Here is a 27,194-nt window from a genome sequence, read left to right as displayed (position 1 = left end):
GAAAGTGAGCAAATGGGGGGAAGTAATTTCAGGATGGGGGCAGGGCTCACCACACTTGCTGCAGAGTCACACTATGTGGGGGTTTTAAACATTGCAAGGGCAGCCGCCATTATAGGGATGGGCTATAGTCAACACAAAGGCATTACATTGTTCATGATACAGGCAATACACATCCCCCACTACACTCCCCCCCCCCCCCCCCAATTCTGCTCGCGAACCCCTTTCCTACATTATACAACCTCCTAGCAATCTAAAGCACCATTCTGTCTGCCAGGGCCTCCTGCTTATCTTCTGAAAACCTTTCTGCGGTCTGTCTACAACCCAACATTCCTTTCTTTCAGCAACTTTCCTGATCCTTATCTTTGCTTGCTTTTTTTCCCACCATTCTCTAGAATTCCTAGACAACCTAGATCTATGCCGTATTCTATTCTGCCTGCTCATTCTATCCTATTTGAAATTTCTGGACGCAGTAAAACTTTACTAGATTCCACCTATCTCTTCTTACCTCGCAAATCACAATGTACATTAACTGTATAAACACAAAACAAAAGGAACAGACGGGTTAACTGAGAAATGCTCAGTGGCTTAACATCAGCCCACTCTCTTATCAGTAAAACCCCCAGTAACAAACACTGCACATTCTTTAAACAAGACCTTTGACTATACACAAAGACTGACGATTATATTCAGTGACCAAGACTAACAGTATTTGGAGTATCAAGCCGTCTCACACCACGGCTATAATCCCCGCGTATCCCTTTCCACATATGAGAACATAACACGCTCGATCATACAGGTAAATACGCCTATTTTAACCCCTGCGTATCCCTCCTTACGTATGAGAGCATATACCACGCTCGATCATACAAGTGCATACGCCTATTTAAAATTTTCCTGGCCTCGCTCTCCAAGTGTATTAGAGCAAACCGTGCACTATTACATAGGAGAGTGCGCCCTGGGCGCGCTCCCTCAGGCTTATACAGCCAAGTCCGCCCTTCTGACACATTAACCCTCACAGAATCTGTCTCTTGGTCTTGTATACACAATCTTTAACCGCCTCAGACACAACATTCACAGCATACAGAATACCACTAGACAGGTTAAACGGTGATAATCGGGTAGACAGAACTATATTACCTGCCTTTCAGTGATTTATTACTCTGGCTGTAGAGGTGGGCAGATAAACAGACAGAAGTCATCTCACACAGGTAGATTAACATAAAGCTATCTTACCATATTCCGTAGATTTTCGGGCCCCTGAGTTCTGCGTTTTATCTACCAGTCTCTGTATCTTTCCAGAATAAAAAAAAAATCACAAATCTACCCGGCCCACCAAGGGACGCCAAATTGTACTGGATCATATTTTTCTCCAGCAGGTTTCAGGGTATTCTGTAGCTTCCTAATTGTATAGTGTGCACACATAATGAAAGAAACCAATCCGACAAAAGTCATCAGCCTTGAAGCTCAACCAGCTCTCTGGAGTTACAATTCCAGAGCCCTAATTTATTGAAACACATAATACCTGCCTTTTATGGGCGTATAACAGATTACATCAGTAACGTATACATATTCTTATTCGCTGGGTCATATAGAATTCCCTGCCTCCCTCCCCACCTTCTCTCAAGTCCAGTGTACGTGTGGACTTTGTCCTCTCAGCATGCGGTCAGTTAAAGGGGTTGTCTCGCGAAATCAAGTGGGGCTATACACTTCTGTATGGCCATATTAATGCACTTTGTAATATACATCGTGCATTAATTATGAGCCATACAGAAGTTATTCACTTACCTGCTCCGTTGCTAGCGTCCTCGTCTCCATGGTTCCGTCTAAATTCGCTGGCGGCTTGCTTTTTTAGACGCGCTTGCGCAGTCCGGTCTTCTGCTCTGAGCACGAGCCGCTTCAGTGTGCTCGCCGCTACAGCTGTTTTGCGCATGCGCAGACGAGCTGTATCTTCTCGGGAGCGCGCTGGAGCGGCCATTCTGCTACCATCCTCTCTTAGAGGAAGGTGCAGAGCCGCCCAGCCCTCCAGCAGAGCTGCCCAGCCCAGCCCAGCCCAGCCGCCCAGGTAAGTGATCGGTGACGGACTGACGGGGGTGACGCGTGACTGACTGCCGCTGTGGCCCCGGAGCCTACCATTGTGGCCCCGGAGCCTACCGCTGAGCCCCCGAGCCTACTGCTGTGGCCCCGGAGCCTACCGCTGGGCCCCGAGGCCTACCGCTGGGGAGCCGGGGCGTAGCGCTTGGGAGCCGGGGCGTAGCACTGGGGAGCCGGGGCGTAGCGCTGGGGAGCCGGGGGCTAGCGCCGGTTACCTGCTCCCTGGCGATGGGTGACTGGTCGGCCGCGTTCAATCCCGGGGTCCGGTCGGCGGCTGCGGGGCGTCTGGTTGTCAGGGAGACACAGCTGGTAGCGTCTCGGGAGCGCGCACGTCGGGCTACAGCAAGCGACGGGAAAAGAGCCGGCGGCCATCTTGGGAAAATTTTTATAAGTTGCTGAAACGCTGGAACTGTAAGTACAAACCAGCTAGAAAAGTCATTTACAGGGGGGCTTAGTAATGTATGCTTAATTAGGGGGACTGGGCAAAAAAAAAATTCACTGCTTCCTCGAGACAACCCCTTTAAAGTAATTCCTTTGTTGGAGAAGTTGAAGGTGGGGGGAGGTGGGAGGAGAACGCCCAAAATGCATACAAGTAAAACACACAGTATAGGAATGTGATTTAAAGGGGTTGTCCCGCGCCGAAACGGGTTGTTTTTTTTTCAACCCCCCCCCCCGGTCGGCGCGAGACAACCCCGATGCAGGGAGGTAAAGAAAGCTTACCGGAGCGCTTACCTTAATCCCCGCGCTCCGGTGACTTCAATACTTACCGCTGAAGATGGCCGCCGGGATCCTCTGTCTCCGTGGACCGCAGCTCTTCTGTGCGGTCCATTGCCGATTCCAGCCTCCTGATTGGCTGGAATCGGCACGTGACGGGGCGGAGCTACACGGAGCCTGCATTCTGCACGAGCGGCTCCATAGAAGACTGCAGAAGACCCGGACTGCGCAAGCGCGGCTAATTTGGCCATCGGAGGGCGAAAATTAGTCGGCACCATGGAGACGAGGACGCCAGCAACGGAGCAGGTAAGTATAAAACTTTTTATAACTTCTGTATGGCTCATAATTAATGCACAATGTACATTACAAAGTGCATTAATATGGCCATACAGAAGTGTATAGACCCACTTGCTGCCGCGGGACAACCCCTTTAACTCTTTCCTTATGTAGTGGAGCTTTATATTAGGCTAAAGTTATAAAACACACATCTTTCATCATGCCATTGTCCTGCAATTACCATAATGAAATTATGCAGCCATTAGCCTCTACAGAGTTAAATCACTACAGCTGTGCAATACTTCTAGTTTATTACAAATCAATAGACATTTTACGCTAACTAATCTTCATGTCTACTACAAATGCACTGCTCAGATATGCTGATGTGAAGGAGCCTGCAGGCGGGTGGTGCTCCACCGCAGGCACAACGCTGCTCCTGCCTCACACTTTTGGGTTTCTCTAGTCTGGCTGTCTTGGCCTTGCGCCCTTTGGGGGACCCTACACACCGGTATACACCCTGTGAGACCCAACGCTCAACCACCTCCTAATTCCAACTGAAAAGGTAAAAGTGTTATCAATTTGGTACATTGCACACTCTCTCATTGCATCATTTAAATGCCCCAATCGGCGTTTGGAGGTCCTGAACGTCCCACTCTGCCTTCAGTGTTATCGGAGAGTTAGGATCGGTTGTCATGGCAGCCTAGGGCCTCCTGAAGGCCCCCAGGGATGCCATGAATGACCATCTATCAAGGCACACCTTCATAGATTACCCTTTCAGAACGCGGTATAATGCAATACTATTGTACTGCAGTATACTGTATGAGCGATCAAAAGATTGCAAGTTTAAATCCCATTAAAAACAAGTTTATAGGAGTTTTTTATTAAATATTAGAAAGAAAATTAAAACTTGTAACCCCCCCCAATAATGGCACAATTTTATTTCCTATGTCTTTTCACACATTAATACTTCAGAGTTTTCCAGCACATTATGGGGTACACCAAAGAACGGAGAAAGGCTGCAGCAGGAAGGGTTAAACAAGTTCTATAATTATGCTCTAGTCACATCCAGAGCTGCATTCTCTTCTCTTATATAGGCTACAGCCATGGCTAATCGTCCTGCGATGAAGGTGGTCGGTGGGATGCCCCTCCTAGGGCCTTTTGCAGAAAACTGGGAGAGTGTTCAGTGTTTCCAGGCCAGAGAAGAGGACTTGCTGATCGCTACATACCCGAAATCTGGTGAGACTGAGGAACTTTATACACAGGGGCGTCCCTATCCTTGTCAGTCCCAGAGTCTCTGCTCTTCAGGTAGTAGCACTGCTGGCTGGGGTATCGGTATGTGGCACCGCTCCTCTTCCACTGTCCTTGTAGCTTCACCAGTCTTGTTGCGGGTCTGACTTGTCGCTACCTCTGACCTACCCTATAAACCTGCCCTTGTGTGCTCTGCCCCGCTCCTGAGTGCTTCATAATACCATCTTTAGGCTGCCTGTCCACGGGCGTTGCGGTATCTTGCGGGAGATCTCTGCCATATGGGAGCAGGGGCTGTCAGACGGATCTCCGCTGTCAGCCTATCTGACAGATAGGCTGACCGCAGAAAATCGCAGCAAATCACAGCATGCTGCGACTTGCTGGCTGCAGCGAAGAATCGCAATGATTCTCCACTCGTGGACAGGGGGCATGCGCATACTGTCAGGGGTTGAACCGGCGACCCAGCCCCTGTGCTTGAGGGGGCCCAGAGGCCGTCCTCCACCATATACAGGTACACTTTCAGATCGCACTGTCTGCGGCCGCCTGATTAGTGCGGTCTGGCCGACAGCATGAGCCAGAGACGAGAGTAGGAGGAGGAAGGACTAGATGAGGACAGGGGAAGAGGAGGGGGGATGAGGGAAGGAGCAGAGAGGACACAGACTCGTGCACAGCATGGCATGGAGCATGGATGATGAGGTCCTCTCCTTGCTGCTTCCCTCCTGCTGACACTGTGTACAGCTGCTCTCCTCACCACAGAAGTAGTCCAGGCCCCGGGGTATCTATCTAGTATCTATCTGGCCTCATGTCCACTCGCACGCACGGATTTCACTGCTGAATCCTGCACATGCGCACCAATTTCTTTTAAAAAATCTGTCTTTCCGCATATCCGCGGCACAGCACAAAAACAGCTGCGGATACGGACATCTTCCATAGGCTTCAAAGGAAGCTGCGGGAGCCGCCTGTGTGGCAGATCCACAGGAAAATGGAGCATGCTGCGATTCCTTCTCGTGCATGCGACCCGCACGCCAGGAAGGAATTCATCTGCATGCTTTTAGCTGCCTTACTGATGCTAATGCATCCCTATGGGCAGCAAGAGGCACGGATCTCCCTGCAGGGGCCACGCGCCAGTTTTATAAGTAAAATCTGCACGTGGGCATTGGCCCTCAGGTATAGGGAGGGGGGGAAAAAGGGCCTGGGGGGGAGGGCGGACGGCCCAAGCTGAACTTTTGCACCCGGGCCCGTGGTACGCCTTTAGGTATGCCCCTGGTTCACTGCGTTCCCTGCGGCCGAATTATCACTACAGGGAATACAATCCAAACCCGCCCATGGACCACCAGCCTTATGCCTGCATCACACGAATGTATTTGCAAAGTGTTTGCACGTACAATATGTAGTGAATAGAACGCTCTGCAGCTCGGTAGCCTCACGCACGTGCCATGCCTGGCCCACGTCTTTAATTTGGTGGTTCAGCGCTTTCTGAAAAGCTACCCACGCTTGTCAGACCTGCTCGGAAAGGTGCGCCAGCTCTGCGCACATTTCCGCAAGTCCCACACAGACGCTGCCACCCTGTGCACCCTGCAACATCGGTTTAATCTGCCAGTGCACCGACTGCTGTGCGACGTGCCCACATGGTGGAACTCTACGCTCCACATGTTGGCCAGGCTCTATGAGCAGCGTAGAGCTATAGTGGAATACGAACTCCAACATGGGCGGCGCAGTTGGAGTCAGCCTCCTCAATTCTTTACAGAAGAGTGGGCCTGGTTGGCAGACATCTGCCAGGTCCTTGGAAACTTTGAGGAGTCTAACCAGATGGTGAGCGGGGATGCTGCAATCTTTAACGTCACCATTCCTCTGCTATGCCTCTTGAGAAGTTCCCTGCAAAGCATAAAGGCAGACGCTTTGCGCTCGGAAACGGAGGCGGGGGAAGACAGTATGTCGCTGGATAGTCAGAGCACCCTCCTATCTATATCTCAGCGCGTTGAGGAGGAGGAGGAGGTGGAGGAGCATGAGGAGGAGGGGAAAGAAACAGCTTGGCCCACTGCTGAGGGTACCCATGCTGCTTGCCTGTCATCCTTTCAGCGTGTATGGCCTGAGGAGGAGGAGGAGGAGGAGGATCCTGAAAGTGATCTTCCTAGTGAGGACAGCCATGTGCTGTGTACAGGTACCCTGGAACACATGGCTGACTTCATGTTAGGATGCCTTTCTCGTGACCCTCGCGTTACACGCATTCTGGCCACTACGGATTACTGGGTGTACACACTGCTCAACCCACGGTATAAGGAGAACTTTTGCACTCTCATACCCAAAGAGGAAAGGGGTTCGAGAGTGATGCTATACCACATGACCCTGGCGGACAAGCTGACGGTAAAATTCCCATCCGACAGCGCTAGTGGCAGAAGGCGCAGTTCCGAGGGCCAGGTAGCAGGGGAGGCGCGGAGATCAGGCAGCATGTATAGCATAGGCAGGGGAACACTCTCTAAGGCCTTTGACAGCTTTCTGGCTCCCCAGCAAGACTGTGTCACCGCTCCCCAGTCAAGGCTAAGTCGGCGGGAGCACTGTAAAATGATGGTGAGGGAGTACGTAGCCGATCGCACGACCGTCCTCCGTGACGCCTCTGCCCCCTGCAACTACTGGGTGTCGAAGCTGGACATGTGGCCTGAACTCGCGCTGTATGCCCTGGAGGTGCTTGCTTGTCCTGCGGCTAGCGTCTTGTCAGAGAGGGTGTTTAGTGCGGCTGGGGAATCATCACGGATAAGCGTACCCGCCTGTCAACCGACAGTGCCGACAGGCTTACACTCATCAAGATGAACAAAGCCTGGATTTCCCCAGACTTCTCTTCTCCACCAGCGGACATCAGCGATACCTAAACAATACGTAGGCTGCACCCGCGGATGGAAGCATCGTTCTCCATCACCATCAAAAACGGGGACCTTTTAGCTTCATCAATCTGTATATTCTATTCATCCTCCTCCTCCTGCTCCTCCTCCTGAAACCTGACGTAATCACGCCGAACGGGCAATTTTTCTTAGGCCCACAAGGTTCAGTCATATAATTTTTGTAAACAATTTTTATACGTTTCAATGCTCATTAAAGCGTTGAAACTTGCACCTGAACCAATTTTTATTTTAACTGGGCTGCCTCCAGGCCTAGTTACAAATTAAGCCACATTAACCACAGCGATTAATGGGTTTCACCTGCCCTCTTGGTTGGGCATGGGCAATTTTTCTGAGGTACATTAGTACTGTTGGTAATTTTTTTGGGCCCTCACCTACAGTGTAATCCAATTAATTTTTTGCCCACCTGCATTAAAGCTGACGTTACATCAGCTGTGCTGGGCACTGCAATGGGATATATTTATGTACCACTGGTGGGTTCCAGGGAGCCACCCATGCTGTCGGTCCACACGGAGTTGTAACTGCATGTGTCCACTTCTAAAGAACCCCAGTCTGACTGGGGCATGCAGTGTGGGCCCAAGCCCACCTGCATTAAACATGACATTACCTCAGCTGTGATGGGCAATGCAATGGGATATACTTATGGACCGCCGGTGGCTTCCTGGGACCCACCCATGCTGTCGGTCCACACGGAGTTGTAACTGCATGTGTCCACTTCTAAAGAACCCCAGTCTTACTGGGGCATGCAGTGTGGGCCCAAGCCCACCTGCATTAAACATGACATTACCTCAGCTGTGATGGGCAATGCAATGGGATATACTTATGGACCGCCGGTGGCTTCCTGGGACCCACCCATGCTGTCGGTCCACACGGAGTTGTAACTGCATGTGTCCACTTCTAAATAACCCCAGTCTGACTGGGGCATGCAGTGTGGGCCCAAGCCCACCTGCATTAAACATGACATTACCTCAGCTGTGATGGGCAATGCAATGGGATATACTTATGGACCGCCGGTGGCTTCCTGGGACCCACCCATGCTGTCGGTCCACACGGAGTTGTAACTGCATGTGTCCACTTCTAAAGAACCCCAGTCTTACTGGGGCATGCAGTGTGGGCCCAAGCCCACCTGCATTAAACATGACATTACCTCAGCTGTGATGGGCAATGCAATGGGATATACTTATGGACCGCCGGTGGCTTCCTGGGACCCACCCATGCTGTCGGTCCACACGGAGTTGTAACTGCATGTGTCCACTTCTAAAGAACCCCAGTCTGACTGGGGCATGCAGTGTGGGCCCAAGCCCACCTGCATTAAACATGACATTACCTCAGCTGTGATGGGCAATGCAATGGGATATATTTATGTACCGCCGGTGGCTTCCTGGGACCCACCCATGCTGTCGGTCCACACGGAGTTGTAACTGCATGAGTCCACTTCTAAAGAACCCCAGTCCGACTGGGGCATGCAGTGTGGGCCCAAGCCCACCTGCATTAAACATGACATTACCTCAGCTGTGATGGGCAATGCAATGGAATATATTTATGTACCGCCGGTGGGTTCCAGGGAGCCACCCATGCTGTTCGTCCACACGGACTTCACAATAGGGAGTTGTACCTGCCTGTGTCTACTTATAAAAATCCCCAGTCTGACTGGGGCATGCAATGTGGGCCGAAGCCCACCTGCATTTAATCTGACGTTAGCCCTGCTGTCCAGGGCACTGCAATGGGATACATTTATGTACAGCCGGTGGGTTCCAGGGAGCCACCCATGCTGTGGGTGCACACGGAATTCCCATTGCGGAGTTCTACCTGCCTGTGACTATTTATAAAAAACCCCGGTCTGACTGGGGCATGCAGACACCTTGACAGAATGAATAGTGTGTGGCACATAGGTTCCCCATTGCTATGCCCACGTGTGCAGCTCCTGATGGCGGTGGCACAGAATTATATTTCTCATTGCTTCTGTACAGCATTGTGGGCTATCGTCCTGCCCCTTTTAAAGAGGGTCGCTGCCTAGCCGTGCCAACCCTCTGCAGTGTGTGCCTGCGGTTCCTCCTCATGGCAGACGCACTTATAAATAGACATGAGGGTGGCGTGGCATGGGGGCAGCTGAAGGCTGCGCAGAGACACTTTGGTGTGTGCTGTGGACACTGGGTCGTGCGGGCGGGGGGGGCAGCATCTAACCCAGGAGAAGTGGCAGCGGAGTGTCATGCAGGAAGTGATTGTGCTTTGTTGGAGGTAGTGTGGTGCTTAGCTAAGGTATGCATTGCTAATAAGGGCTTTTCAGAAGTTAAAATTGTTGGGGGGGGGGGGCACTCTTGCCGCTATTGTGGCTTAATAGTCGGACCTGGGAACTTGAGATGCAGCCCAACATGTAGCCCCTCGCCTGCCCTATCCGTTGCTGTGTCGTTCCAATCACTTTCTTGAATTGCCCAGATTTTCACAAATGGAAACCTTAGCGAGTATCAGCGATATACAAAAATGCTCGGGTCGCCCATTGACTTCAATGGGGTTCGTTATTCGAAACGTACCCTCGAGCATCGCGAAATTTTCGTCCCGAGTAACGAGCACCCGAGCATTTTGGTGCTCGCTCATCTCTAATTGGTACGGGTTGAGACCTCAGGTGCCAGTTCAGAAGAGTTTTGTAAACTAACTGCTCTCTTGGTGGATCCGGCTCATGTATTTGTCTTGACAGCCACTGCAGAAACTGAGCTTTCTGCAGGTCCTGACAAATAGTAAGCCACGTCCAATTCTGCAAAACAAAGGTTCTCCTGGGTCATCGCTTAGCCCAAGGAACTAGACATCTGACATAGGAACAAAAGCCATACCTGTACTTACACCTGCTTCTAAACTCCGCACCTTTCTGGGCTTTGTTTCATGCTGCCGCCCATGGATCCACTCTGTTTCCTCTCTTATGCAACTACTCTATGACTGTCTTTCAATCATTCTTTTCTCTCTCTCACCCCTGCACCCTTTTACACTTTATCATTTATTCTTTTCTGTACTGAATTTTCTGGCCATATGACGACAGTATTGACACAAAAGCACGGGGGACAACCACGGCCACTTGGATACTACTCCATGAGGCTGGATCCAGTGGCTCGAGGAGCTCCCTCATGTATGTGCGCGGTGGCAGCAGTACAGGCAATGGTTGACAAATCTTCGGAGTTGGTATTGAACTACCCCGTAGTGGTCCTCACCCCTCATGACATCCGGAGCATATACACGCAAGTGCAACCCAAGCACTTCTTTCTGGCCCATCAAATCTAGCCACAATGTGCTCCTGTCATTCTTTTCAATGTTACTACTACCTTGAACCCGGCTACTCTTCTTCCAATTAAGTATCCTAGTTCAAAAGGGGGGGAGGAGAAGACATAGGTGATCTAGGTATTGCAGGTCAGCTATTTTTAAACAAGGTTCTGATCTGTTTGAAATAGAATACCAGCCTGATTGTCTAGCGGTAATCGGTGCAAGGGGTTTCAGGAGTTCCAATTCAGCTGGCAGAAACTGAACCGCTTGAGGTAATATTTAAAGGGTAGCGATGCCTCACGCGCTTCCTTGTGCTGGAAGGTCCTGAAAGCATATTGGGAACCGATGTGATGGGACCCTTGGGATGTTGTATCGAACTTCACCCGTCCGGTGAGGCTCGTATACACCCCGGGTCTGAAAGTCACCCGACCTTCTGTCGGATGGCAGCAGACCAAGCGACACCTCTCCCTGTCCTCACTCTTATGCACGCAGAGGAGCAAGATTTTAATGTCATTCTCCGAGCCTTTGGGCTACCAGACAGACGGACCTTGGCAGACTGTCAGTCTCATTGGTAATGGTCTACCTAAAGGAAGGGGAAAAAGCCCCCTTGGTCCGTCAGTACCCCCTGGCACATGTCCAGGAAGATACAATTGCAGACACTGTCTCTTCTTTATGTTAACTTAATGCCCTTAAGGACTGTGTCTTCCCAGCCAATACCCCTTTTGTTCCCCGTTAAAGAGAAAGAGTTTAAAGGGCCAGCCAGACTGTCAGTATTTGTTTGCATTTATTTTCAGAGGAAAGCAGTACTGTTGGACAGTGCTGCCATAAGGGGCACAGAATAGCCCAAAACCAGTTCACCAGATGCATGAAGCTGGTATTAGATGCCTGGCCAATTCCCGAGGGCACCGCCCTCTTGTAATATGTTGATGATTTACTTTTTTTTATGTACTCCTGACCCAAATAGTTACCTCAATTCATCACTAAGCCTTCTGTGTTTCCTCCATCAGAGTAGAATGGCCGCAAAGCCAGCAAAGACAAACTTCAGTTCTGCAAATCTCACGTAGTGTTCCTGGGCCACTGCCTAGGTCCAGGTGCTAAACACCTGACGCCAGAGCGCACGAAGGTGGTAAGTGACATGCAACTTCCCACCTCCCATGCCCAGTTGCGTACCTTCTTGGGACTGGTTTCATACTGTCGTCCGTGGATACGCTCTGCCTCCATGACCATGCAGCCTCTGTACGACTGTTTGGGTTCACGGCCATTTGCCCTAACCCCGCAGGCCGAGTCAGCCTTCCATCAGCTGAAAGTACAGATAACCAGACTGCCAGACTATGACAAACCTTTCCAAATGTACATCACTGAGATGGCGGGACACGCCACCGCTGTACTGACACAAATGCATGGTGACAAAAAGCGACCTGTAGCATACTACAGTGCCCATCTTGACGCGGTGGCTAGAGGGTCTCTATCATGTGTCCGAGCGGTTCTAACAGTCCAGGCGCTACTGGACAAAAGTTCTGACGTTGTCCTAGATCAGACCATGGTGATCTACACCCCACATGACATACATGGTATCCTGACACAGGTAAGCCATAGACATCTGTCTCTTGCCAGACAGATAAAAATTGAACTCGCAGTGCATTCCTCCTCGAACATCTCATTCCAAAGGTGCACTACCTTGAATCCAGCCACCTTACGTTTACTAGGTGACGTAGATTCAAATGGGGGGAGTAAGTACAGGGGACCAGTTGTTTTACAACTCCCTGAGTGACGAACAGGAGGCATTTGACACCCGAAACCAGCATGACTGTGTGGCCCTCATGGCCCAGGAAATGGCTGGGTTTGCGCATGTCACAGACAAGCCCCTGCAGAACCCCCAGTTTGAGCTGTTTGTGGATGGATCCAGATACATGAATGACGAAGGAAGGTTTGTAACCGGTTTTGAAGTAGTCACACTGAATGAGATACTTGTACAAAACCACTGCCGCCACACATGTCAGCGCAGGCCTGTACAATCGCGAAGGATACCACTGCTAACATCTACACTGATTCCAGGTACGCCTTTGGTATTGCACTTGACTATGGGCCTATCTGGCGCGCGCAGAGCTTCACAGCTCAAGGCAAGCCGATCAAGAATAGAAAAGCTGTAAGTTTACTAATGAAAGCCATCATCTTGCCAGAACAGGTGACCATAATAAAGGTTACTGAAGCCCCTGTTAACAAATGCATATTTTGAGTTGTTTTTTTTTATATACATGGTCCCAGGGTGAGGATGGACAACTCCACACTGGATATGCAGTGGTCACACAACAAGATGTCCTAAAAGCAGAATGCCTCCGCATGTCTCAGCACAAGAAGCGGAACTGAAGGCCCTCACTGAGGCATGTAGAGTGGCAGAAGGTAAGATGGCAAACATTTACACTGACTCCCGGTATGCATTTGGCATAGCTCATGATTACGGCCCAACATGGAAGGCCAGACAGTTTTTTAACCTCAGCAGGACAGCCAATTAAGAATCATGCAGCGGTGCAGAGTCTCTTGGAAGCCCTACTTCTACCTGACAAAGTGGAGAGCTCACACCAATTCCTACATCAGAGAAGCAAGAGGCAACGTCATCACAGACCACACAGCAAAAGCAGCGGCCCTCAAGCCGTGGAAGAAAAGAAGAATTTGACAAAAACTTTGGACATTGACAAAAACTTTGAACTTTGATATGCTAAAGACTTTACAGTTAAAAGCCAGCAAGGAAGGAAAAGACAAATGGACTTAATATGGGAGCAGCAGAAACAGTACGGTGTATGGCGGACAGTCGACAGAACTTGCCTACCACAGTCCCTGTGCCCCATGATGGCCCAGCTGATGCCCGGAAAGACGCACCTCTCAAAGTAGCAATGATGTCGACGCTTGAACAAGGAAGGGTGGCTCCTGGGTTTTCTGTAGCTGCTGCATCATTTGTCCAATTTTGCATGATCTTTGCCTTAAGCAACAGGGCAGAAGGAAATTTGCCACATAACACTTGCCTAGACCACTCTACCCATTTCAGGGATTGCAAATTGACTACATTCAGCTCCCACTTGTTGGGAAGTATGAATATGTGCTTGTTGTTGTTGATTTCTTTTCAGGTTGGAGACCTACCCTGTTACTAAAGTAAATAAGCAGGTAACTGCACAGAAGCTCATGAATGAGGTAATCCGCAGATACGGGGTATTAGAGACAATTGAGAGTGACAGAGGTACACATTTTACAGGTGAAGTGATGCGAGAGGTGATGTCAGCCTTTGGGGTGGAACAAGCGTTTCACACCCCATACCACCCGCAGAGTTCAGACAAGGTTGAAAGACTAAATGGTACGCTTAAGTTGAAAGAAGTGTTGTTTGGCTCTATGCCAAGATTGGGGCTATATCATCCACAGGCCCTACAGCAGGGCTATGACACAGTAGCCGAATATGTAAAGCACCTGTGTGACCAACTAACAATAACACAGAATCTAGTCTTTTTCTTCCATTCCAGACCCAGACAATTTAGAGGTATCACACTCTCTACAACCTGGAGACTGGGTGCTCATAAAGAGGCGTGTCCGGAAATCCCTAGGGCCCAGATTCAAGGGGCCCTATCAAGTCCTGCTGACCACACCTACTTCAGTAAAAGTTGAAGGAACTGTTGCTTGTCTTGGGACTAATGGGACTTTTCACGCCCTGCTTTGCCCCCCCCCCCCCCCCCCCCATGAGAAGGAAAAATGAAGGACATTTTGTTTATTGATGGACTTTTTGGACTCCTCACTCCATGCTTCGCCCCTATGAGAGGGTGCAAAATGACAATGCCCAGAACCACTTTGTTAGACACCACCAAATACTGGTAGATGGACTGAACACCGCACAGGTGAAGGACTGTTGGACTTGCACACACACACCTGGTGCCACTAGTTTTCTTTTCCTGGTTGTTACTGTTCCGCCGAAAGAATTGCTTACATGGACAAATGAAAACTCAGAAATCTGAGATAGCTGGTGGGGTAACACATTTAGTTCTTTGAACCCTGCCAATTGGTTCTCTGGTCTGGGAGGGTGGTTCATGGGAATTTTACAAGGTATGCTTCAAGTAGCAATGATTTTGCTCGTCACATATATATTGCTTTAAAGTTAATCACGTCTTGTACCACACGTTGTAGTGAAAAAGCTTTTGCTAAACTTTAACCCAGATGGACTTTGGGACCACCACATGACTCTAGGGAATCTGGCAGGAGCTGGCACCACTCGGGTGAAGTACCTAGCATGATGGTGGACCCTATGTCCAAATGGGGGAATGTGAGGGGTTAATTCGTGTTTATGCTTTTCTAAAGAGAAAGATAAGTGTATTTCATCTTCTTAAGCTTAACCACAAATACATGTAAGGGTTGACGCTTTTAAAATGGACTACAAAGACTCCATTTTGTCTCTTTGCTTGTCTGCTATAATACACATATATTTTGTATTAATTTCAACTTTCACTTGAGAAAAATGTTAGATTTCAGTTAGAATGATCCACCTGGAAATATTAATTGGATTACCACTAGGTTTCTGTCCTGTTCTTATCTTTAAATAATTCTAGTTGAAACTTAGTAACAAGCTTACAGGAATGTACCTCCCGATTACACCTACACAGAGGAAGACATACCGATAAGAGGCTGAGATGTTTTAAATCAATACATGTGCTTATTAATTGTAATTGTATCTGGCATAAAGCCACTTGCTTCGTAGAAATGTATAAAGATTGAATACATTGTACATTAAACAGGCATTTCTTTGGTTAACACATACGGTGTGGTATCCATTGAACTCCTCAGAGTATACTCGCAAGATTCAAACAGATTGGGAAGCAGACAGCATCAGCTGACGGGTCCCCTTGTGACCCCCCCCAAACAATATGGTGTGTATGGTGGCAGTAGGTCAGGGGGGCAGTGATATGGTCTGTATGGTGGCAGGAGGTCAGTGGGGCAGTCATATGGTCAGTATTGCAGCAGGAGGTCAGTGGGGCAGTCATATGGTCAGTATTGCAGCAGGAGGTCAGTGGGGCAGTCATATGGTCTGCATGGCGGAGGGGTCTCTGCATACACAGTGTATTATAGAGGTAATGTATCCATTGTTCCCATATAATCTTATTTCCCCCTATTTATACTTGAGTGATGTATTATATATAAGGGATGCACTATATACACGGTGCAGACAGGATCGCTGAGCAGAAGAACGATTTATAAAAAATCACTGATTACAGTTGTGTTTGTATTAGTTTGTAATCAGTATCTTCTACCACCAGGTGGCGACATTGCACTGCTGAGGCAATCACTAGTACAATGCAATGGTGTGTTGCTGCCACCTAGTGTTTCTACACAGAATGTGGATTGTGTTTAATATATTACCGAGTATTTAATGTCAAAGCTGTTCTACAGGTCCCTCCCCTTTATAATGGCTCCTCCTCTTTGTAGAGGCTGCACCCCTCCATTTATGCATAGGAATTATCAAACAATTTTGTCCTGTCACCAGTAGTTTACTTTCTTGTAGTTTATAACTGTTTTGCCCTTACCATCATGAAAGTCATTTTTGCAGGAGGTGGCAGGAGGTCAGTGGGGCAGTCATATGGTCTGCATGGTGGCAGGAGATCAGTGGGGCAGTCATATGGTCTGTATGGTGGCAGGAGGTCAGTGGGGAAGTCACATGGTAAGTATTGCAGCAGGAGGTCAGTGAGGCAGTCATATGGTCTGTATGGTGACAGGAGGTCAGTGGGGCAGTCATATGGTGTGTATGGTGGCAGGAGGTCAGTGGGGCAGTCATGTGGTCTGTATTGTGGCCGGGGCTTAGTTGGGCAGTCATATGGTCTGTATGGTGGTAGGAGGTCTGTGGGGCAGTCATATGGTGTGTATGGAGGCAGGAGGTCAGTGTGGCAGTCATATGGTGTGTATGGTGGCTGGAGGTCAGTGGGGCAGTCATATGGTGCGTATGGTGGCGGGAGGTCAATGGGGCAGTCATATAGTGTATATACAGGCAGGAGGTCAGTCGGGCAGTCATATGGTGTGTATGGTGGCTGGAGGTCAGTGGGGCAGTCATATGGTCTGTATGGTGGTAGGAGGTCTGTGGGTCAGTCATATGGTCTGTATGGTAGCAGGAGGTCAGTGGGGCAGTCATATTGTGAGGGTATATATATATATATTGCCATATGTTTTTTTATGCTTTATACCTATATGCAAGTTTTATTCAATTCCAAATGAGAAAAAACTTATATATCGCCTTACATCAGATATTCCAAGGCTTTGCAAGGCTGAGAGATGTTCTAGAAATTCAGAGATGATACCGAACCAGACATGAAGGCCGCGTGTACTTGGCCGTTTCCCCAGAAGCGCTGGAACAAGATATCAAGATGTTCAACCATGTACATAATTTTCACTGTCTCAGGCCGGAAATCCGGACTGCCCATATATGGTTATTAGCCCATCACCCCTTGATGGTGATGGGACAAAGGGTATAAGATCTCATGTAATCTGTAATAAAGCTCGACACGTCGGCAAAGCGCAGCCATGTTCCGTGTGAGGAATTATACCAGACCTCCCTGTGTGGTGTCTCTTCTTACCGCCGGCAACGGGGCAAGTGGGGTGGGCCCGATTGGTGCTGTACTTAGAATATTTTACCCTGACAATATGGTGTGTATGGTGGCAGGAGGTCTGTGGGGCAGTCATATGGTGTGTATGGAGGCAGGAGGTCAGTGGGGCAGTGATATAGTGTGTATGGTGGCAGGAGGTCTGTGGGGCAGTCATATGGTCCGCATGGCGGAGGGGGTCTCTGCATGCACAGTGTATTGTGGAGGTAATGTATCCATTGATCCCATATAATCTTATTTCCCCCTATTTATACTTGAGTGATGTATTATATATAAGGGATGCACTATATACACGGTGCAGACAGGATCGCTGAGCAGAAGAACGATTTATAAAAAATCACGGATTACAGTTCTGTTTGTATTAGTTTGTAATCAGTATCTTCTACCACCCGGTGGCGACATTGCACTGCTAAGGCTCTCACTAGTACAATGCAGTGGTGTGTTGCTGCCACCTAGTGTTTCTACACGGAATGTGGCTTGTGTTTACTATATTACCCTGTATTTAATGTGAAAGCTGTTCTACAGGTCCCTCCCCTTTATAATGGCTCCTCCCCTTTGTAGAGGCTGCACCCCTCCATTTATGCATAGGAATTATCAAACAATTTTGTGCTGTCACCAGTAGTTCACTTTCTTGTAGTTTATAACTGTTTTGCCCTTACCATCATGAAAGTCATGTTTGCAGGAGGTGGCAGGAGGTCAGTGGGGCAGTCATATGGTCTGTATGGAGGCAGGAGGTCAGTGGGGCAGTCATATGGTCTGTATCGTGGCAGGAGGTCAGTGGGGCAGTCATATGGTCTGTATGGTGGCAGGAGGTCAGTGGGGCAGTCTTATGGTCTGTATGGTGGCAGGTCGTCAATTGGGCAGTCATGTGGTGTGTATCGAGGCAGGAGGTCAGTGGGGCAGTCATATGGTGTGTATGGAGGCAGGAGGTCAGTGTGGCCGTCATATGGTGTGTATGGTGGCAGGAGGTCAGTGCGGCCGTCATATGGTGTGTATGGAGGCAGGAGGTCAGTGTGGCCGTCATATGGTGTGTATGGAGGCAGGAGGTCAGTGTGGCCGTCATATGGTGTGTATGGAGGCAGGAGGTCAGTGTGGCCGTCATATGGTGTGTATGGTGGCGGGACGTCAGTGGGGCAGTCATATGGTCTGTATGGTGACAGGAGGTCAATGGGGCAGTCATATGGTGTGTATGGAGGCAGGAGGTCAGTGGGGCAGTCATATGGTGTGTATGGAGGCAGGAGGTCAGTGTGGCCGTCATATGGTGTGTATGGAGGCAGGAGGTCAGTGTGGCCGTCATATGGTGTGTATGGAGGCAGGAGCTCAGTGTGGCCGTCATATGGTGTGTATGGAGGCAGGAGCTCAGTGTGGCCGTCATATGGTGTGTATGGTGGCTGGAGGTCAGTGTGGCCGTCATGTGGTGTGTATGGTGGCTGGAGGTCAGTGGGGCCGTCATGTGGTGTGTATGGTGGCTGGAGGTCAGTTGGGCAGTCATATGGTGCATATGATGGCGGGAGGTCAATGGGGCAGTCATATGGTGTATAAGGAGGCAGGAGGTCAGTGGGGCAGTCGTATGGTGGCAGGAGGTCAGTGGGGCAGTCATATCATCAGTATTGCAGCAGGAGGTCAGTGGGGCAGTCATATGGTCTGTATGGTGGCAGGAGGTCAGTGGGGCAGTCATATGGTCAGTATTGCAGTAGGAGGTCAGTGGGGCAGTCATGGTCTGTATGGTGGCAGGAGGTCAGTGAGGCAGTCATATGGTGCGTATGGTGGCAGCAGGTCAATGGGGCAGTCATATGGTATATATACAGGCAGGAGGTCAGTGGGGCAGTCATATGGTCAGTATTGCAGCAGGAGGTCAGTGGGGCAGTCATATGGTGTGTATGGAGGCAGGAGGTCTGTGGGGCAGTCATATAGTCTGTATGGTGGCAGGAGGTCAGTGGGGCAGTCATATGGTCTGCATGGCGGAGGGGTCTCTGCATGCACAGTGTATTGTGGAGGTAATGTATCCATTGTTCCCATATAATCTTATTTCCCCCTATTTATACTTGAGTGATGTATTATATATAAGGGATGCACTATATACACGGTGCAGACAGGATCGCTGAGCAGAAGAACGATTTATAAAAAATCACGGATTACACTTGTGCTTGCATCATTTTGTAATCAGTATCTTCTACCACCAGGTGGCGACATTGCACTGCTGAGGCACTCACTAGTACAATGCAGTGGTGTGTTGCTGCCACCTAGTGTTTCTACACGGAATGTGGATTGTGTTTAATATATTACCGTGTATTTAATGTCAAAGCTGTTCTACAGGTCCCTCCCCTTTATGATGGCTCCTCCCCTTTGTAGAGGCTGCACCCCTCCATTTATGCATAGGAATTATCAAACAATTTTGTCCTGTCACCAGTAGTTCACTTTCTTGTAGTTTATAACTGTTTTGCCCTTACCATCATGAAAGTCATTTTTGCAGGAGGTGGCAGGAGGTCAGTGGGGCAGTCATATGGTCTGAATGGAGGCATGAGGTCAGTAGGGCGGTCATGTGGTCTGTATAGTGGCAGGAGGTCAGTAGGGCAGTCATATGGTCTGTATGGTGGCAGGAGGTCAGTGGGGCAGTCATATGGTCTGTATGGTGGCAGGAGGTCAGTGGGGCAGTCATATGGTCTGTATGGTGGCAGGAGGTCAGTGGGGCAGTCATATGGACTGTATGGTGGCAGGAGGTCAGTGTGGCAGTCATATGGTCTGTATGGTGACAGGGGGTCAGTGTGGCCATCATATGGTGTGTATGTTGGCGGGAGGTCAGTGTGGCAGTCATATGGTCTGTATGGTGGCAGGAGGTCAGTGGGGCAGTCATATAGTCTGTATGGTGGCAGGAGGTCAGTGGGGCAGTCATATGGTGTGTATGGTGGCAGGAGGTCAGTGGGGCAGTCATATGGTGTGTATGGAGGCAGGAGGTCAGTGTGGCCGTCATATGGTGTGTATGGTGGCAGGAGGTCAGTGTGGCTGTCATATGGTGTGCATGGAGGCAGGACGTCAGTGTGGCCTTTATATGGTGTGTATGGTGGCTGGAGGTCAGTGGGGCAGTCATATGGTGCGTATGGTGGCGGGAGGTCAGTGTGGCTGTCATATGGTGTGCATGGAGGCAGGACGTCAGTGTGGCCTTTATATGGTGTGTATGGTGGCTGGAGGTCAGTGGGGCAGTCATATGGTGCGTATGGTGGCGGGAGGTCAGTGTGGCTGTCATATGGTGTGTATGGAGGCAGGTGGTCAGTGTGGCCTTCATATGGTCTGTATGGAGGCAGGAGGTCAGTGGGGCTGTCATATGGTGTGTATGGTGGCAGGAGATCAGTGGGGCAGTCATATGGTCTGTATGGTAGCAGGAGGTCAGTGGGGCAGTCATGTGGTAGGTATGCTGACAGGAGGTCAGTGTGGCAGTCATATGGTAGGTATGCTGACAGGAGGTCAGTGGGGCAGTCATATGGTCTGTATGGTGGCAGGAGGTCAGTGGGGCAGTCATATGGTCTGTATGGTGGCAGGAGGTCAGTGGGGCAGTCATATGGTCTGTGTGGTGGCAGGAGGTCAGTGGGGCAGTGATATGGTCTGTATGGTGGCAGGAGGTCAGTGGGGCAGTCATATGGTCTGTATGGTGGCAGGAGGTCAGTGGGGAAGTCATATGGTCTGTGTGGTGGCAGGAGGTCAGTGGGGCAGTCATATGGTCTGTATGGTGACAGCAGGTCAGTGTGGCCATCATATGGTGTGTATGTTGGCGGGAGGTCAGTGGGGCAGTCATATGGTGTGTATGGACGCAGGAGGTCAGTGTGGCCATCATATGGTGTGTGTGTTGGCGGTAGGTCAGTGGGGCAGTCATATGGTGTGTATGGAGGCAGGAGGTCAGTGTGGCCGTCATATGGTGTGTATGGAGGCAGGAGGTCAGTGTGGCCGTCATATTGTTTGTATGGTGGCTGGAGGTCAGTGGGGCAGTCATATGGTGTGTATGGTGGCAGGAGGTCAGTGGGGCAGTCATATGGTCTGTATGGTGGCAGGAGGTCAGTGGGGGAGTCATATGGTCTGTATGGTGGCAGGAGGTCAGTGGGGGAGTCATATGGTCTGTATGGTGGCAGGAGGTCAGTGGGGCAGTCATATGGTCTCTATGGCGGCAGGAGGTCAGTGGGGCAGTCATATGGTCTCTATGGCGGCAGGAGGTCAGTGGGGCAGTCATATGGTCTGTATGGCGGCATGAGGTTAGTGGGGCAGTCATATGGGTCTGTATGGCGGCAGGAGGTCAGTGGGGCAGTCATATGGTCTGTATGGTTGCAGGAGGTCAGTGGGGCAGTCATATGGTCTGTATGGTGGCAGGAGGTCAGTGGGGCAGTCATATGGTCTGTATGGTGGCAGGAGGTCAGTGGGGCAGTCATATGGTGTGTATGGTGGCAGGAGGTCAGTGGGGCAGTCATATGGTGTGTATGGTGGCAGGAGGTCAGTGGGGCAGTCATATGGTGTGTATGGTGGCAGGAGGTCAGTGGGGCAGTCATATCATCAGTATTGCAGCAGGAGGTCAGTGGGGCAGTCATATGGTCAGAATTGCAGCAGGAGGTCAGTGGGGCAGTCATATGGTCAGTATTGCAGCAGGAGGTCAGTGGGGCAGTCATATGGTGTGTATGGTGGCAGGAGGTCAGTGGGTCGTCATATGGTCTGCATGACGGAGGGGTCTCTGCATGCACAGTGTATTGTGGAGGTAATGTATCCATTGTTCCCATATAATCTTATTTCCCCCTATTTATACTTGAGTGATGTATTATATATAAGGGATGCACTATATACACGGTGCAGACAGGATCGCTGAGCAGAAGAACGATTTATAAAAAGCACGTATTACAGTTCTGTTTGTAATCAGTATCTTCTACCACCAGGTGGCGACATTGTACTGCTGAGGCACTCACTAGTACAATTCAATGGTGTGTTGCTGCCACCTAGTGTTTCTACACGGCATGTGGCTTGTGTTTACTATATTACCCTGTATTTAATGTGAAAGCTGTTCTACAGGTCCCTCCCCTTTATAATGGCTCCTCCCCTTTGTAGAGGCTGCACTCCTCCATTTATGCATAGGAATTATCAAACAATTTTGTGCTGTCACCAGTAGTTCACTTTCTTGTAGTTTATAACTGTTTTGCCCTTACCATCATGAAAGTCATTTTTGCAGGAGGTCAGTAGGGCAGTCATATGGTCTGTATAGTGGCAGGAGGTCAGTGGGGCAGTCATATGGTCTGTATAGTGGCAGGAGGTCAGTGGGGCAGTCATATGGTCTGTATGGTGGCAGGAGGTTAGTGGGGCAGTCATATGGTCTGTATGGTGGCAGGAGGTGAGTGGGGCAGTCTTATGGTCTGTATGGAGGCAGGAGGTCAGTGTGGCCGTCATATGGTGTGTATGGTGGCAGGAGGTCAGTGGGGCAGTCATATGGTCTGTATGGTGGCAGGAGGTCAGTGGGGCAGTCATGTGGTCTGTATGGTGGCAGGAGGTCAGTGAGGCAGGGATATGGTCTGTATGGTGGCAGGAGGTCAGTGGGGCAGTGATATGGTCTGTATGTTGGCAGGAGGTCAGTGGGGCAGTCATATGGTCTGTATATTGGCAGGAGGTCAGTGGGGCAGTCATATGGTCTGTATGGTGGCAGGAGGTCAGTGGGGCAGTCATGTGGTCTGTATGGTGGCAGGAGGTCAGTGAGGCAGGGATATGGTCTGTATGGTGGCAGGAGGTCAGTTGGGCAGTGATATGGTCTGTATGTTGGCAGGAGGTCAGTGGGGCAGTCATATGGTCTGTATATTGGCAGGAGGTCAGTGGGGCAGTCATATGGTCTGTATGGTGGCAGGAGGTCAGTGGGGCAGTCATATGGTCTGTATGGTGGCAGGAGGTCAGTGGGGGAGTCATATAGTCAGTATTGCAGCAGGAGGTCAGTGGGGCAGTCATATGGTGTGAATGGTGGCAGGAGGTCAGTGGGGCAGTCATATGGTCAGTATTGCAGCAGGAGGTCAGTGGGGCAGTGATATGGTGTGTATGGTGGCAGGAGGTCAGTGGGGCAGGCATATGGTCTGTATGGAGGCAGGAGGTCTGTGGGGCAGTCATATAGTCTGTGTGGTGGCAGGAGGTCAGTGGGGCAGTGATATGGTCTGTATGGTGGCAGGAGGTCAGTGGGGCAGTGATATGGTCTGTATGGTGGCAGGAGGTCAGTGGGGCAGTCATATGGTCAGTATTGCAGCAGGAGGTTAGTGCGGCAATCATATGGTCAGTATTGCAGCAGGAGGCAAACGAGGCAGTCATATGGTCTGTATGGTGGCAGGAGGTCAGTGGGGCAGTCATATGGTTAGTATTGCAGCAGGAGGCAAACGAGGCAGTCATATGGTCTGTATGGTGGCAGGAGGTCAGTGGGGCAGTCATATGGTCAGTATTGCAGCAGGAGGTCAGTAGGGCAGTCATATGGTCTGTATGGTGGCAGGAGGTCAGTGGGGCAGGCATATGGTCTGTATGGTGGCAGGAGATCAGTGGGACAGTGATATGGTCTGTATGGTGGCAGGAGGTCAGTGGGGCAATCATATGGTCAGTATTGCAGCAGGAGGTCAGTGGGGCAGTCATATGGTCTGCATGGCGGAGGGGTCTCTGCATGCACAGTGTATTGTGGAGGTAATGTATCCATTGTTCCCATATAATCTTATTTCCCCCTATTTATACTTGAGTGATGTATTATATATAAGGGATGCACTATATACACGGTGCAGACAGGATCGCTGAGCAGAAGAACGATTTATAAAAAATCACTGATTAGACTTGTGTTTGTATTAGTTTGTAATCAGTATCTACTACCACTAGGTGGCGACATTGCACTACTAAGGCTCTCACTAGTACAATGCAATGGTGTGTTGCTGCCACCTAGTGTTTCTACACGGAATGTGGATTGTGTTTAATATATTACCGTGTATTTAATGTCAAAGCTGTTCTACAGGTCCCTCCCCTTTATAATGGCTCCTCCCCTTTGTAGAGGCTGCACACCTAAATTTATGCATAGGAATTATCAAACAATTTTGTCCTGTCACCAGTAGTTTACTTTCCTGTAGTTTCTAACTGTTTTCCCCTTACCATCATGAAAGTCATTTTTGCAGGAGGTGGCAGGAGGTCAGTGGGGTAGTCATATGGTGTGTATGGTGGCAGGAGGTCAGTGGGGCAGTCATATGGTCTGTATGGTTGCAGGAGGTCAGTGGGGCAGTCATATGGTCTGTATGGTGGCAGCTCGTCAGTGGGGCAGTCATATGGTGTGTATGGACGCAGGTCATCAATGTGGCTGTCATATGGTGTGTATGTTGGCAGGAGGTCAGTGGGGCAGTCATATGGTCTGTATATTGGCAGGAGGTCAGTGGGGCAGTCATATGGTCTGTATGGTGGCAGGAGGTCAGTGGGGCAGTCATATGGTTTGTATGGTGGCAGGAGGTCAGTGGGGCAGTCATATGGTCTGTATGGTGGCGGGAGGTCAGTGGGGCAGTCATATGGTCTGTATGGTGGCAGGAGGTCAGTGGGGCAGTCACATTGTATGGTGGCAGGAGGTCAGTGGGGCAGTCATATGGTCTGTATGGTGGCAGGAGGTCAGTGGGGCAGTCATATGGTGTGTATGGTGGCAGGAGGTCAGTGGGGCAGTCATATGGTCTGTATAATGGCAGGAGGTCAGTGGGGCAGTCACATTGTATGGTGGCAGGAGGTCAGTGGGGCAGTTATATGGTGTGTATGGTGGCAGGAGGTCAGTGGGGCAGTCATATGGTGTGTATGGTCGGGAGGTCAGTGGGGCAGTCATATGGTCTGTATGGTGGAAGGAGGTCAGTGGAGCAGTCATATGGTCTGTATGGTGGCAGGAGGTCAGTGGGGCAGTCATATGGTCTGTATGGTGGCAGTAGGTCAGTGGGGCAGTCATATGGTCTGTACTGTGGCAGGAGGTCAGTGGGGCAGTCATATGGTCTGTACAGCAGCAGGTCAATGGGGCTTACATATGGCCTGTTTGTTCGCAGGAGGTCAGTGGGACAGTCATATGGTCTGTATGGTGGCAGGAGGTCAGTGGGGCAGTCATATGGTCTGTATGGTGGCAGGAGGTCAGTGGGGCAGTCATATGGTCTCTATGGTGGCAGGAGGTCAGTGGGGCAGTGATATGGTCTGTATGGTGGCAGGAGGTCAGTGGGGCAGTCATATGGTCTCTATGGTGGCAGGAGGTCAGTGAGGCAGTGATATGGTCTGTATGGAGGTAGGAGGTCAGTGTGGCCGTCATATGGTGTGTATGGTGGCGGGAGGTCAGTAGGGCAGTCATATGGTGTGTATGGAGGCAGGAAGTCAGTGTGGCCGTCATATGGTGTGTATGGTGGCAGGAGGTCAGTGGGGCAGTCATATGGTCTGTATGGTGGCAGGAGGTCAGTGGGGCAGTCATGTGGTCTGTATGGTGGCAGGAGGTCAGTGGGGCAGTCATGTGGTCTGTATGGTGGCAGGAGGTCAGTGGGGCAGTCATGTGGTCTGTATGGTGGCAGGAGGTCAGTGAGGCAGGGATATGGTCTGTATGGTGGCAGGAGGTCAGTGGGGCAGTGATATGGTCTGTATGTTGGCAGGAGGTCAGTGGGGCAGTCGTATGGTCTGTATATTGGCAGGAGGTCAGTGGGGCAGTCATATGGTCTGTATGGTGGCAGGAGGTCAGTGGGGCAGTCATGTGGTCTGTATGGTGGCAGGAGGTCAGTGAGGCAGGGATATGGTCTGTATGGTGGCAGGAGGTCTGTTGGGCAGTGATATGGTCTGTATGGTGGCAGGAGGTCTGTTGGGCAGTGATATGGTCTGTATGGTGGCAGGAGGTGAGTGGGGGAGTCATATGGTCAGTATTGCAGCAGGAGGTCAGTGGGGCAGTCATATGGTGTGAATGGTGGCAGGAGGTCAGTGGGGCAGTCATATGGTCAGTATTGCAGCAGGAGGTCAGTGGGGCAGTGATATGGTGTGTATGGTGGCAGGAGGTCAGTGGGGCAGGCATATGGTCTGTATGGAGGCAGGAGGTCTGTGGGGCAGTCATATAGTCTGTATGGTGGCAGGAGGTCAGTGGGGCAGTGATATGGTCTGTATGGTGGCAGGAGGTCAGTGGGGCAGTGATATGGTCTGTATGGTGGCAGGAGGTCAGTGGGGCAGTCATATGGTCAGTATTGCAGCAGGAGGTCTGTGGGGCAGTGATATGATCTGTCTGGTGGCAGTAGGTCAGTGGGGCAGTGATATGGTCTGTATGGTGGCAGGAGGTCAGTGGGGCAGTCATATGGTCAGTATTGCAGCAGGAGGTCAGTGGGGCAGTCATATGGTCTGCATGGTGGCATGAGGTCAGTGGGGCAGGCATATGGTCTGTATGGTGGCTGGAGGTCAGTGGGGCAGTCATATGGTGTGTATGGTGGCAAAAGATCAATGGGGTAGTGATATGGTCTGTATGGTGGCAGGAGGTCAGTGGGGCAGTCATATGGTGTGTATGGTGGCAGGAGGTCGGTGGGGCAGTCATATGGTCAGTATTACAGCAGGAGGTCAGTGGGGCAGTCATATGGTCAGTATTGCAGCAGGAGGCAAACGAGGCAGTCATATGGTCTGTATGGTGGCAGGAGGTCAGTGGGGCAGTCATATGGTCAGTATGGTGGAAGGAGGTCAGTGGGGCACTCATATGGTCAGTATTGCAGCAGGAGGTCAGTGGGGCAGTCATATGGTGTGTTTGGCGCCAGGAGGTCAGTGGGGCAGTCATATGGTCCGTATTGCAGCAGGAGGTCAGTGGGGCAGTCATTTGGTCCGTATTGCAGCAGGAGGTCAGTGGGGCAGTCATATGGTCTGTATGGTGGCGGGAGGTCAGTGGGGCAGGCATATGGTCTGTATGGTGGCAGGAGGTCAGTGGGGCAGTCATATGGTGTGTATGGTGGCAGGAGATCAATGGGGCAGTGATATGGTCTGTATGGTGGCAGGAGGTCAGTGGGGCAGTCATATGGTGTGTATGGTGGCAGGAGGTCAGTGGGGCAATCATATGGTCAGTATTGCAGCAGGAGGTCAGTGGGGCAGTGATATGGTCTGTATG

At 50.4% G+C, this 27,194-nt stretch overlaps 1 pseudogene; it reads left to right on the top strand.

Moving 5' to 3' along the window:
* The first annotated feature begins 4,180 nt into the window (after positions 1-4,180).
* The window catches only part of LOC136577352 (sulfotransferase 1A1-like), a 38,927-nt pseudogene continuing 15,913 nt past the window's right edge, over positions 4,181-27,194 (top strand).

Source organism: Eleutherodactylus coqui, chromosome 8, assembly GCF_035609145.1.
Source record: "Eleutherodactylus coqui strain aEleCoq1 chromosome 8, aEleCoq1.hap1, whole genome shotgun sequence".
Taxonomy (NCBI): domain Eukaryota; kingdom Metazoa; phylum Chordata; class Amphibia; order Anura; family Eleutherodactylidae; genus Eleutherodactylus; species Eleutherodactylus coqui.
Note: the sequence above shows the minus strand (reverse complement) of the source record. Positions and strands in the feature narration are given on the sequence as shown.